The sequence below is a fragment of the Coenobita brevimanus genome, chromosome 23 (assembly GCF_032717465.1).
Source record: "Coenobita brevimanus isolate Jiangsu-jjx chromosome 23, ASM3271746v2, whole genome shotgun sequence".
NCBI lineage: Eukaryota > Metazoa > Arthropoda > Malacostraca > Decapoda > Coenobitidae > Coenobita > Coenobita brevimanus.
Genome location: NC_136976.1, coordinates 40,661,829 through 40,677,204, shown reverse-complemented (window position 1 = coordinate 40,677,204; position 15,376 = coordinate 40,661,829).

The following is a 15,376-nucleotide window of genomic DNA, read 5'->3' as shown; positions in this document are numbered from 1 at the left end:
TAGGCTACCTGACAAATTGAAATACCTAACTTAGCACAACCCATTCCGGTCCAACAAAATACAAACTCGAAACAGACCGACCATACACGGCCATACGCGACCCGACCCGACGCGACGATGAGAGAGTAAACATAGACTAGTGGTGACCTTTGATGAGGTGGAAAATTTGGCGTGGGAGGGCTGAAGGGGGGCCGAAGGCGTGGGGGGACAGGGGGGAGTGGGGGGATTGGTGGAGGAGGTGGGGTAAGAGGGGTGCAAGGTGGGAGTGGTGTGGAGGGGGGGGGCGCAGTGTAGAGGGGGTGGAGGCGTGTGGGAGTTACGACACAGCTGTATGGATTCCTGTCGCCCCCCTGAAAATATTATACAGTACAGTGGCAGAGCAGGTCGAACGGGTTTTCTCTCTCTCTCTCTCTCTCTCTCTCTCTCTCTCTCTCTCTCTCTCTCTCTCTCTCTCTCTCTCTCTCTCTCTCTCCTTTACTTCCATTTAGTTTCGTTCTCAGCTTTACCCTCAGTCATGTATTGTCGTGGTTCCCTTTGTTTTACGTCTTCAGTCCTCTGGTATTAATATCGCCTCTTTAAATAATGGTTAGTTGTTTAAGTTGCCCAGCCGCATGTGGCCCATAAAGGGTTAAAATCCAAGGTATGGTTAATTACTCACATGATTTACTCAGGGACAAGTTTCAGATCATTCTTGCCTGAAATATCAGTAATGAGTGGCCTATCCCCGGGACCCTTCGCTGTAAATGACGCAATAAAGGTACAATGCCATAAAGAAAAAAAATAAATGAATCACTGTCCATTGCATCTACTTCCTTCTCCTTTTTACTTAAGGTCATGGCTTCTCGCTGCTATTTTTACATGCACGACTCCCGAAGTGAAAGCGAGTGCTATGTTTTAAGCGGTGTGTGTGTGTGTGTGTGTGTGTGTGTGTGTGTGTAATTCACCGGGTCGGTCAGGATCACTTGATAGTCGTGATCGTCAGCTTTTACCCTCCCGGAAGGGAGCTGAGAGCTCATATAGTCCGATCTAAGGGCAAGGCTGTGACCTTCACACAAGCACACACCCATCCCCTTGCTCAAGGGGGACAGTAACCACCCACTTCGTCAGTGAAACTTGTCGCAACCTGAGCGAGGCGCGAACTCCCGTCCACCAGTTGGCAAGCAAGAACGTTACCACTGCACCAGCGAGCGATGTTGTGTGTGTGTGTGTGTGTGTGTGTGTGTGTGTGTGTGTGTGTACAGTTAACAAAAGACCTCAGGTAGTTTTAATACGATTTTAGCCAATCTTGATGCGCGGTTGAGGGTCAGCCAATGGAGATACCTAGTATTATTTAGAACAATAGACCAAAGGTGTAGGGCACATGGTTCATCAATAGTTTACCCAGCAAAATCGACTTGAACAGTTTTTATCGTATTTTGATCAAATTTAGGGGAAGGGTTGAGAGTAAGGCAAGAATTATGTGATTCAGTCTTGAAAAGAATCAGTCAAAGGTCAAGGTCATAGGGCAAAGCCAAATTTCGAGCCGTGTGTGTGATTATTAACGGAATATTTTCAACGGTTTTCATCTGATTTTAAGCTAACTGGTATATCGTTTGAGGGTTAACAAGAATTTTTTTTTCTTTTTTTAACAATAAGTCAAAGTCATAGGCAAGGTCACCTTAAATACCTTTTATCCGATTTACAGCAAAGTTTGTGCAACGGCTGATGATGTCAAGACTAAAAGGATTCAATATTTAGTACAATCGATCAAAGGTCGAAGGCCAAGGTTACGAAGCCCGATCAACCCAGCTTTGATATGAAGAGCCAAACTTAGTGGAAAAGTTGAGTGTCAGGCAAGAGTGAAGGAATTCAGTGCTGAGAACCGTGTGTCTCTGTGCTCACTAACCTAAAATATTTTATTTATTAATTAATTTATTTATTTGTTTTTTGCTGATTTTAATCAAACTTGTTGAATGGGTTGAGGATCACCTAAAAGGTTGACCTACTGTTTTGTGAAGCACAGAACGAAGGTTGCATGACAAGGTCATTTTAAACAATTTTTATCCGATGTACTCTAATCTTTCTTGAAGTGTTCAGATTAAAACAAGGATACTATGATTCGATTTTGAGAACAATCACTGAAGGTCATGATCATCACCGAGAAAGGTCGGTAATCAAAGTCCCTGGGAGAAATCAGCAGAAACAGTGTTGCTCCGATATGAAACAAAGTTGGTGGAAGGGTCAGGGTTTAGGTATGAAGAAAGTAAGTCGAGTTTGAGAGGTGTTTGTCAAAGGTCAAAATCACAGGACAAAGTCAAATATCCGGCCCATAGACCAGTTGGTGTGGGCACTGCAGTCTGGGAGTGTTCTTTGTTTTTATTTGCTTTCCTATTTCTTTATCTGTGTTTTTCACTGCCCGATACCTCTTTCTCTCTCCTTTTTTTCTCTCAGGCACTTTTCATCCCCTATCCTTTCCTTCTTGCCCTTCTCTGCCCTTGTTCCTTTCCTTCAAGCTCTTTTTTCTCCCTACCTTTCTTTTCCATCCGTCTTTTCTCCTGTCCTTCTCATTCATTTCTTCTTCCACGTTTTCCAGTATTCTTCTTCGTTTTTCCCTCCCATCTTTTTCTTCTCCGTCACATTCTTTCCTTTCGTTTTCCAATATCATCGTCTCCGTTTCCTTGCGAATATCCAGAAGGCTTTCAAAACGATGCTTATTTCCTCTTCACTTCCAGTCTAAACTTTCATAGACTCCTCCATCTCTTTGTCCCATACTTCTCTCCCTTTTATTCTAATATTATCTCCATTATTTGTCTTTCGCCATTCCTGTTCCCTTCACTTCTTTTCTCCTCTCCTCCTTCCCCTTCTTCCCGTCTCTTAATTTTTCTCTTCTTACTCCCTTCTTATCTTTTCATTCTCTCTTCATCTCCCTTTATTTTAGTTTCTCTCATATTTTTTGGTCTCTGTTCCCCTTCCTCGTATCAAAAACTCTCCCGCTTTGCTTTCTTCTGCCTCCCGCCCTCCTGCTACTTCATCTCCTACAGTATCTCCCCAGCCTTCTCCCTTCCTGAGTCTCCTTCTCTGCCTCTTCTTTCGCCCCAGTTCCTCTCTCCCTCTGCCTCCCTCTCTTTCTCACTTTCCTCTCTTTCTTCCTCTCCATCTTCTCCCTTTCTTGCCTCTCCTTCTCCGCCTCATCTTCTTCCCCCTCTCCCTCTCCCTCCTCCTCTACCTTCCTCACTCTCCTTCTCTATCTCCCTCACCCTCTCCCTCTCACTTTACCTTCCTCTCTCTCCCTCCTCCTCCTCTCCCTACCACCCCTCCCCCTCGTGCTCTCCCTTATCGCAGCCGCACATGAAGTTTGAGAGGCACCCCGAGGAGAGGCGACGAGTCCACAAAGACACACTTAAAGGCTCTCCCAACCCTAAGCTCTCCACTGCCACCATGTCTATTTTATTCTACTTCATTCTTGCCTTTTTCAGACTTTTCGGATTTGGGAAGATTTTTTTTTTTTTTTTTGAATGGTGACGCTAAATATTATCATCAACCCATTCACTGCCGAGTTTAATTAGACAATGAACACATCTGATAGCCGCACCCACTCCAACACGTCCAAAAAATGTCCCTTATCTATTGACACACCCCAGACACATCCCAAATGCACAACACACTCATCTAAAACACACTCTAGACACGCTCAAGATGCACCCCAGACACACTACCATACCCCCCCCCCCGCCACACCAACCCCCTAGTAAGTGTGACGCTCGTAAAACTCCACAGGTGCAGCTTGGTCGAGTTTATCCTTTAAATAGGTGGATGACACAGCTAAGGACAGGCAAAGGATCTGTGGCCACCACTGAGAGTACGGAAAAAAACAAAAAAAAAAGGTCGATAATAAACTTATCTCGTGTGGGTCTCATTAAAAAAAAAAAAAAAAAAAAAGATTCATGGGATACGCTGCCTCTTCCACATCCTCCGCCATGACACACCTTTTTTGTATTATTGTTTCCATCCTCAAACGATTTTATCTGGATCTGAGGACACCTGTTGAACTGGAGGGGCTGGATGACTGAGCTCTGTAATATGGCGAGGCTATCTCCGCAGCGAGCGTGTAACTTGGGCCGCCACTCTGAAACACCACCACTCGTAGTCTCCACAATAGTAATGCAAGTGGATCACTGTTCTTAGCTTGCTGTCTCTGTTTCGCTGTTGCTTACATAAGTTAAGCAGTGGACCATGGCACTATATTTTCCGAATTCATCGGCTGAATTCAAAAGACGTGGGCGTCGGTGGTGCAGATAATCATCAGCGCCGCCCTGGGCTCCTAGCGGCTGTTACACAAACTACGTGGTGATACCCAGGAGAAACACTCTTCATACTATAGAGCTCTGTGGGCTAGATAGAGTTTTCATTAACCTCCTCAGTTAGACAGGCCTTTCTTAAGTTGAATAAAATCGTCTGGAAGCTGTAAGACTAAAACAATCCCCAACCTTAATCCTTTCACTGTGGATAATTTTTTTCATTTATTATTATTATTATTATTATTATTATTATTATAATTATTATTATTATTATTATTATCAACACCATTATCATTTTTGTTGCTATTATTATTATGTTAGATACTTACTCTTGCTGGACGATTTTTTCCAGGTCTGGCGAGATGTCTGGTAGGGAAGAGGCTAATATGGGGACAAGAACAGATAACCCTCCTCAAAAGTCTCCCCTTCACCGATTAACCTGTCATGGGTGCGGGAGAGGGGTGTCTTCGCTCGGTGGCACTGATATAGCTGGACGGCTCCGCTGCGTAGTCATTCAACGCCCCTCCACTCCCTTCATATCCCTAGAAGTGGGGATGGTGGATTACAGGAGGGGGGGAGGGTAACTTCAGGCTGCAGTCAACTGGGTTCACTATCACTGCTGCAACAACAAAAACAACAACTACTACTACTACTACTACTACTACTACTACTACTACTACTACTACTACTACTACTACTACTACTACGTCCACCCTTCAACCCTTCCTTGCGAAGACTTTTTTTTTTTTCTATCCGGATGAATTTGTTTAGCACAAAAAACTGGTGTTTAGGTTTAGACTGATTATCTGCTTTACAATGAATGGTCGCTCTGTATTTGAATAAAAGTCGTCTGGCCGAAGCTAGACTTAAAAAGTAGTTGGACTGATGGTTCTAACCTCAAACATAATACCATACATACATACATACATACATACATACACATACATACACACACATACATACACATACATACATACATACATACATACATAAACGCGCACACACACACACACACACACACATATATATATATATATATATATATATATATATATATATATATATATATATATATATATATATATATATATGTGTGTGTGTGTATGTGTGTGTGTGTGTGTGTGTGTGTGTGTGTGTGTGTGTGTGTGTGTGTGTGTGTGTGTGTGTATGTGTGTGTGCGTTAGTGTTTGGATGTGTTGAACAAGCTGAAAATATAAATAGTAAGTATAATTATTCATGTCTCGGTTTTCTGACACACTGTGAACAAAATATCGATGAGATCATATCACTGATTTGCCGAGGAAAGGCTACTGAGAAGCAGAGTCATTTAACGAACATAATGCATAAATTTATATATATTCCGTAAACACAAGGAAAATGAAACAAGTACGGAATTTTCGGACGTTCTTGATAAGTTGAAAAATTAATACTGCACTGGTAAGAACTATTTATGCATTATGTGTATACTACCTAAGCGTGCAGAATGAATATTAGAAGCGCATGTGATAACTTTCCAGTGTTTCTCATACGTCGGAGAAAGGTAATCGGTAACATCATTACTGTGTAGATAGACAGATCGACAGATAGATAGATAATGTTTGTTCTCTAAGGATTCTGTATGCGTGGAACAAATTTAGAAGTGCGCGGGTAAAATGCGTTAGCTTGTATGTTGTAAGGATCCTAAATGCATGAATAAAAAACAAAGGGTAAGGAACATTATTTCCCTCACCATTTTCTGGACACGCCCAGCAAAAGTCGTGGTGAGGAGGGCGGCATATTTCCTGTGTGTAGTAATTTTTGCCACTTTTTTTCTTTTCCAGAAAGGTCTAAGTTAGGGAAGATAGGGGCAGGTTAGGTTAGGTTAGGTTAATTTATGTTAAGGTTGAGTTGGGTTGAACTGGGTTGGGTTGGGTTAGACTAGGTTTAAATTGGGTTATTTTAGGTCAGGAGTGGGTTGACTGAGCTAAGATAGGTTACGTTACATAAGATTATATTAGTTTAGGTGAGAATTGGTTAAGTTAGGATAAGATTTTGTTAGGTTAATCAAGAGCTGAGTTGGATTAGGTTACGGTGGGTTGGGCTAGACTGTGTTTGGTTAGGGTTGGGCTGGGTTGGGTTAGCTAACATTAACTTAAGTTAGAGTTGGACTGGATTGATTTGGGTTGGGTTAGATTAGCTCAGGGGTGGGTTATGTACTGTGGGTTAGAGCTGGAATGTATTGGGTTATGGTAAGCTAGGTTTGTGTTGGGTCAGGCTCATTTAGGTCAGGTTAGGATTTTCGATATAAAGCAAAACAAAACAAAGTATTAGGGATCGTCCTGGCTAAAGAAAACTTAGCACTCGGTGGTGAAATGGCTAACAGTGTGGAATGCCCAACCGGATGACACGACAGGTGCTACAAGGCAGGGAACTGACCTACCAAACAAAGTCTTTGAGGCTCCTATGTCTCATTCTCAGCTGGTAATCTACTGCTAGTTACGAAGTTGTTGGGCCTACAGCGCCATGGTACGAATTCTGGTGTGGACAGCTGGAGCCGCTCAACTCGAGTGTCCATCGACCCTTTATGGGTTGGTAAGTAAAATGAGTACCTAGGGTAACACCAGTGGAAGGTAACAGTGGTAGCCTGGACTGTATTGGCCTTCTGTCTCAGGGTAGTAAGTGAATTGCTCCTCACTGGCTCAAAGGTTTGAATTACTGGGATGAATTACTGGCGGGGAGGTGGTGGCTCAATCGGTAGAGAATTGGTCTGCAGTCCTAACGGACCCGGGTTCAAATCCCGCTTGGGCAGGGAACAGTTTAAGGATTCGAATTTCATAAATATCAGACTTTACTGATCTACCAGAAGACCCGCCGACATGTAAAAATACCCCCGTTAATACCAATACACCAGTCCTGTATGAGACAGCCCTAGCATGTATCCAGTATGGGCAGTGGGTGTTAGCGCCGAAGTGGTGACATGTAGAGGTGTGCGGTACATAGGAGGACTACTGGGCCCTGAAAGCAGGCTGTGAAACCTATGTCCGGAGTCGGTCACATAAAGAAAAAATTAAGCACCCAGTACTGTATGCCCTCACCTTCACCTTGATTCTATTCTTTTAACACACTCCTTGTATTATTATCACACTTTTGCCATCATTCCAACTCACATTTTCTATGCTTTTAACAATTTGTATCTCTTTCACTCTTTTATATAATTTCCACACTTTTTTTTTTTTTCAGTTTTCTCACTGCCTCGACCTCCCTAAAAGACTGTCTCCCATCCTCTCACCTCCCCTCCGGCGCTCATGTCGTCCCCAAGTCGTCTCTGCGACGAACTGCCGCCTCTCCAAACTTTTATTGTCGCCTGTAAATCCCTCACACTAACTTCCCGACAACGGACGAGGACGGACAACGAGGAACAAAAAAGGGACGACACCGAAGAGAAAGTGGTGTGAAATGCATTAGAGTTCGTAGGACACGTAGAAATCATTATTTTCTGTTCTCTTAGAGCCGTTCCCATGTCAAGTGAAAACCATCAGTGCTTCAGTTTCTCGGTTTCGTCAATCAGAGTTGCAGCAGTCCAGGATTTTAATTTCGATATATAATGGAGTGACTGCCCTTCGAGTTGTAGAGGCCTGAGGATAGTTTACTGGAGTTTAGCATATTTATGGGTAGATGATCAGCCTATTTCCGTTACTGGCAATACATAATCAATCACCTCTCGGGGATCGAGTCGATGCACGTGGCTAGACCACTCCGAGTGAGACGCTCTAACTTCATCTACTGTAAGTTCACTGTGTGTGTAATTCACCGGGTCGGTCAGGATCACTTGATGGTCGTGATCGTCAGCATTTTACCCTCCCGGAAGGGAGCTGAGAGCTCATATAGTCCGATCTAAGGGCAAGGCTGTGACCTTCACACATCCACACACCCGTCCCCTTGCTCAAGGGGGACAGTAACCACCCACTTCGTCAGTGAAACTTTTCGCAACCTGAGCGAGGCGCGAACTCCCGTCTACCAGATGGCAAGCGAGAACGTTACCACTGCGCCAGCGAGCGTGTGTGTGTGTGTGTGTGTGTGTGTGTGTGTGTGTGTGTGTGTGTGTGTGTGTGTAATTTCCTCTACTACCAGCTCCTTCAAATTTACTGTCACTTTCTCCCGACACCCTAAACCACCACACTCCTACTCTGCATCTCTACCCCTGAACTGTTCCCCGGCTAGTTTTTCACTGTCCCTGCAGCCCCACCCTATCCCTTACTTTTTCCTGCATCTTCACTCCATCACTTGCTTCCCCCTGCATCCCCCACCCCATCCCTTGCTTCTCCCTGCACCCCCCACCCCATCCCTTGCTTTCCCTTATACCCTCACCCCATCCCTTGCTAACCCCTGCATCTTCACCCCAGCCATTGCTTCTCCCTGCACACCACCACATCCCTTGCTTCTCCTTGCACCCCTCACCCCAACCCTTACTTTTCCCCATTTCCTTTTTCCTACATAGTGGATTTCTTTCGTCTACCTCATTCACTCAGTCTCATCCATTTCCCCCGCAACACCCACACACGATCTCTCTCTCTCTCTCTCTCTCTCTCTCTCTCTCTCTCTCTCTCTCTCTCTCTCTCTCTCTCTCTCTCTCTCTCTCTCTCTCTCTCTCTCTCTCTCTCTCTCTCTCTCTCTCCTTCATTCCTTCTCTGCCTTCCTTTCCTTCGATCTTCCCCATCTCCCCTTTCTTCGTCGTTCCTTCTCTCCTTTCTTCGTCGTTCCTTCTCTACCTTCTCTTTCCTCCTCCTTTCTGCTCCTCATTCCCTTTCCACGCCTTTTCTTCCCAACCTCCTGTTTTTCCTCTCTCGCTGTTTCCACTTTCATAACTTTCCTCCTTCTCCATTTCCTCCTCCCTCATATTCCACCTTCTTTTACTTCCTTCAGTCTTCTTTCTTAATTCTTCCATTCTTTCATCTTTCTCCAGTACCATTTCCTTCCTTCACATCTTCTTTCTACATTCCTTTTCCACTTTCCCTACTTCCTGCTTTTCCTCCTCACTCTTCCAGATTTGATTTTCCCTCAGTCATTCTCCACCTTTCCTTTCCTCACTCCTTACCTTTTCTCTTTTCCTCTTACCTTCTCCACCTTCCCTTTTTCCTCCATTATCCCTTTTCTTCTTCCTTCCTTCCTTCTTTCCTCTTGATCCATCTTCCCTTTCTCCTTCCTATTTTCCTCCTTCCTTCTTAACCTCTCCTTTTTTCCTTCTGCCTCTTCCACCTTCCCTTTCTTCCTCCTTTCTTCCTAATTTCCTAGTTTCTTCCTCCTTCCTTCCTCACCCCCGCCACAGCTTGCCAGCAGTGAACATCATTCCTCTATAAACCCCTCCCTTATCGTCCTCATCCCCTACCCTCGATATCTTCCCTCGTAACGACTACCGTGTACGGATTAACAGCACCCGTATTTCGCCCTTACCGTTATTTACACCGTTTTTTGGACCGTCTGTAGCGTGGGTAGCGGGAAGAGGTAGTCACGGTGGAGCTGGTTTACGATATGGAGCAGCGCATGGAGAGGCCACGGTGAATGAAGGCAGGGCGGGAGCGTGTTAATAATTTAGTCCCCCCTCTATGAAATGTGTGTGTGTGTGTGTGTGTGTGTGTGTGTGTGTGTGTGTGTGTGTGTGTGTGTGTGTGTGTGTGTGTGTGTGTGTGTGTGTGTGTGTGTGTGTGTGTGTGTGTGCTATAGGGCTGGTAATTTCGTTGGTTAAACTTCTAAATCCGATAAACTGCTATTCTTCCCACTCTTACCACCCGCAGACCATCTTTCTCAGCCTGGGATCGACTTCTGAACTACAGGGGGATAGATATGGCTTTCATTAATCCCCTTCAGTACAAGTGGTCTGCCCTGAACTCCATACAATCGTCAGGTGGAATCATGAATTAATAGCAAACATGGCCTCTTGCTGGACGAGTTAAGCAGGCTCCTTAGCGCCTCTTCCATACCAACTTATATCTAAATCTGGTACGTTAAAATGGCCTTGCACAGTCGCGTTCATAAGTAAGGGTAAACATTTTGTGTTGCCTAGTGTCCACTGGTGGCTGGATGTGGCCTTTCTTCACTCACTACCTGGTTGGTTTATGTCTAATGCATCAGGCTGTAGGTGAAAAGTTCCACATTGCAACAGCAGTGAGCACTACAGTACAACACCACCACATGTGTATCCTTACTTATGAACACAAATATACCATATATAAGAATTCTACATCAATACAAAAATGACGTAAATAACATGCAAGCAAGTAACAAAATGTAATATGTAAACAAGAAAAAGTAAGAGTTGCTAGAAATGCTCCTAAGCACACGAGACTACAGCCGTGCGTGCCCTTGGTCCGTATTTTTGCCAGCTTAGAAGGATTTCTGGCACCTCATACTTAGCGATTAATTGTTAAAATACAGTTTATTATTCTGTTGTGTGTTATTTATATCGCTTACGTCAGCATTGATTGCATATGTATTAATAAGTAAATACATTAGCTTCATATGTTGATGTAACTATTTCAGTTCGGCAGCGTATTTTACCAGCTAATCTGGCTCTAACAAGGAGCCTACATGTGGTGACGCTGTGCACTCTGGGTGTTGCAATGCAGCTACGCATCCACCCAGTAACCAAACTTCTTCACATCATTAAGATATGTCTCTAAAATATAAGCAGCATTGAATTAGGAAATAGTACGCAAAAGATGTCTTTATTGTTTTATTGACTTTGATGACAGCAATTTACTGACATTAAAAAAATTCTTCTATCGGCACTTGAAATTTTTTTTTTTTTTATGCGAGGAAGAAGGAACCAAAGGCCATGAGCCCGCAGTAACAGTTCCCTCCAAGAGAAAAACAAAATACAATAGAGAGCCAAATTCAAGATCCGATCATTTTGTTTAGTGCATGTTCTGATAGGAAAAGTTTGAAAGACTGGAGATCATAGGCAGCAGGAAATACAGACAGAGGGAGACAGTTCCAGAGCTAAACATGTTTTATAAGCATCATCATTCATGGGGGAGGCGGTGGCTCAATCGGTAGAGAGGTGGGCTACAGTCCCAAGGGACCCAGGTTCAAATCCCCGCTGGGGCAGGGAACAGTTTAAGGATTTGAATTACATTAAATCAGGCTTTACTGATCTATCAGAAGCCCCGCCGACATGTCGTAAAAATACCCCCGCTAATACCAATACACCAGTCCTGTATGAGACAGCCCTAGCATGTATTCAATATGGACGGTGGGCGGTGGGTGTTAGCGCCGAAGTGGTGACATGTAGAGGTGCATGGTATGTAGGAGGACTGCTGGGCCTTGATAGCAGGCTGTGAAGCCTATGCCCAGAGTCGGATCATAAAAACTTAAAAATCGTTAAAATGAAACGTTGCAATGTGTAGTTTGCAGATAATCATTTTGTTTAGTGCATGTTCTGATAGGAAAAGTTAATATTATTATTATATGAAGAAAATTAAAAGCTGAAAAAGATAGCTAAACATGATTTATTAGCATCATCATTCATGCAGGCGGCCATATTGGATTTCGGCCTCCATATTGAAACGGTCAAGTGTGCCACCTGGGTGCACTTTTTTATTTTGATGATTACATCCCAAAGTATCAGAAAATGCAATAAAACTTTGTATATGTCTCGGAACGAGGTTCACCCGAAAATGACCATTCTGCCACCAGATGCACGGCACCTTGGGGAAGGGTTTTGGTCCGACCCTGGAGAGAAGCATCTGCCATAAGGGAACGCTGGTTCTAAACATGGTGTATGTACTGTATCGTATCTGTAGGACGGCCACACAGAATCAGCAGCTTACCTCTGGTCAAGGGGACTACTCTGCCAGATAGAATGGGGTTAAGCAACAACAAAAACAACTAGGTCATTCTTGCTGTTTCCACACAACTTTGTTTCACTTAGGAGAGGCTTCTCGTATTCAAGGGTTGAAGAAAATTATGTATAACTCCTCCAGCTCAACGAATATCTCTTAAGGTTAATATAGTCGTGTAGAGTTTGCAAGAAAAATACGTTATGGTTGTCAAAAGGTAAAACTGGTAAGGAAGAGGTGCTCAGTTGACCTTAGTTGGCCTCCTCAGTTGACGAGAATACTGATCTTGGGGCTTGGTGGTGGCTGGCAGATGGCGGCGGGTGTTACTGATGTGATAGTAAAGTGGCTGGAAAAATATGTTGCCTGAAAAGACGCTAGTTGGATCTCAGGCTGGAGGAAAGAACGTCTGATGATTTTAATTTCATTAAGAGAGACTTTGCTGATCTACATGACCCACCAATAGGCTATAAAAGCACCCTTGCTAATGCCACCACACCAATCCAATATGAGACTTAGCATATATCCATTATGGACGGTAGGTACTAGCATCAAGACGGCAAAATGTGAAGGTATGTGGCACGTAAAATGACTGCTAGGCCTCAGGGAGTGGGATATCAAGTTTATACTGAGTCGGACACATGAATAAAAAGAGGGAGCACTGTAAGAGCAGAACCCCTGTGTCCACCAACTGGTCTAAGGGTCGAATATTTGTTTTTGTCATAACGTTCGACAGATTACTCACAAAACTGAATTATTTCATTATTGTGTAATCCTTCATTCTTCCACCAACACTGGTCAAAGTCAGATCAATACTGTTTGAACTGACTTTGCCCAGTGACCTTGACCTTTTATCTTTCCCCGAGACCCTTGACCTTTGACTGACTGTTCTCCAAATCGAAAATCAGTGCCCTTGTTTTCAGCTGAACTCTTTAAAAAGTTTAGTCTGCATCGAAAGAACACTATTAGAGTTGATCTTGCATGTAACCTTGACTTTTTATCTATTGTGCTTAAAAACAATGCGTTAACTTCTTAGATGATCCTTAACTCATCCAGCAAGTTGTATCCAAATCAGATCAAAACTGCTTTAGTTATTTTACTCAAACACAGACATACGGGTCGAAATTTAACTTTCCCCTGTGACCTTGACCTTACAATGACTGTCCTCAAAACTGAATTCCTTTGTTCTTCTTCTTTACTATCCTTGTCTTATTCTAGTAGCTTAGTTACTCTTGTAGGAGCTGCCTAGCATGGGCAAACTGTCCTACAGCTGTAATTCCCTTTTATTATGATCTTTCTTGATTTTTAACCCTTCCGCTAAGTTTGGTGCACATCAGATCAAAACTGTTCGAGCTGAATTTGCCCTGTAAGCTTAACCTTTAACCTTTGCCTGTGACCTTGACCTTTGACTGGTTCTCAATACCAGATAAATTCATACATACTTTGTCTTGAACCTTTCCATAATGTTTGGTCTAAATTAGATAGAAACTGTTTTATGTTCACTTTGTGCTGTGATCTGGCCCTTTGACCTCTCATTCTCAAAAGCAGTGGGATTACCTCTTGGCTGACCCTCAAAACTCCCACCCAGTTTACTTAAAATCGGATAAAAAATGAGTAACTAAAACACACACACACACACACACACACACACACACACACACACACACACACGGGTCAACACAGAATCTTACACAGTGACCTTGATCTTTGACTGATTGTTCTCAAAAGTGAACGCCTTCATTCTTGCCTTGCCCTCAACCCCTCCCTCAAGTTTGGCCTAAATTGGATAAAGTTCAGTCTAGGTCAAACTTTGGCCTACACTTGTGATCTTGACTTTTGATCTACTGTTCTCAAAAATATTAAGTTTACTCGTTGGCTTACCCTTAACTCCTCTACCACGCTTGGTGTTTCATTTATGTTTACACAGATAGAAAAACAGACTCACGCGCATGCACACACACACACACACACACACACACACACACACACACACACACACACACACACACACACACACACACACACAGAAACATAACATCCGCTTTCGTTTTGCGAGCGCGGGTAGAAAAACACTGTCATCACTAATGGACTGTGTTTACAGTACTCTGATGGTTACCATTTTGTTTCTGTTTTGCAGTTTATAGCAATAACGATAATCATGTAGAGTCGTACAGCATTTATGGTCTGGATTCTACACTTTTCTTCGATTAGCTTATTAGTAGTGGTCAGACTATTTAGAAAAATAACCAACTAAGAGCCTTTTCGCAATGAGGTTGGAATCGGATATGATTCAGATGCAAACTACTCAGGGTAAAAGCTGAGAGAACACCCGGATACTGTACAGTGCGACGCTTTCTAGGCATTCCGCTTCTCAGTGTCACATATTGTCTGGAACTGAAAAGCGGAATGTCCAGTGTTACGAGATGTTTTTCCAGCCTTTACCCTGACCTACACGATCGGACAGTTAGCGTTAGAATATGTCTGATTCCGACTTCAATGTGACGAGGTTCTAACGCAGTAAAAGTATGATGTGTCTTATTCGTTTGTTGATTCTGTCAAGTGGTTTTCCCTGATGCAGCGTTGGCAGAGCGTAGGTTATTGTCCTGTACACTTTCAGTTGTATTCTCGGTGAACTAGGGCTTTCGTAACGCCCCTTTTTCATTGAGTTATACTAGATATTAAATACTAATATCCTCCAAGAATGTATTTCTAAATTACTCTTGATACAAATTGCAGTACAAGTGAGAGCTTAATGGGGCTTGTAACTAATACCTCCAGTTCGAAGAGTCTTTTCTAATGTGTATAAATCGTCTTGTGATATCAAGAACACAATACTAAGAACAGTATGTCATCAGATTCAAGGGGACAATAATTCATGTTTTATCGATATCAGAGATATAAAGTAGATATTCTGCAAGAGATTATTAACATGTAATATGCAAAATTAATCACTCAGGAAGAAGTGACAAAGTTTCCCACGTCAGCGAGAACACGGCCCTTTATCACCACCTCGGCAGTCGCCAGGGTGGGGCTGGAGAAAAGATCGGCCGCAGTACGAAAACTAAGAGGATAAAGGAAGCGGCAAGTCTCCGTTCCTCATAACACTAAAGCATCTGACGAAACTAGAACGTACCTGGCTTCTCGACATCGCACCTGACTGAGCTGTGTAATGTGTGATGCAGGATAATGAGATGAACAACCACAAGCATCCCACGACCAACATATACTACAGAAATTGCCTGAACATTCATCCTCAATGTTTTATTGATAAGACTAGATGTTTCACTC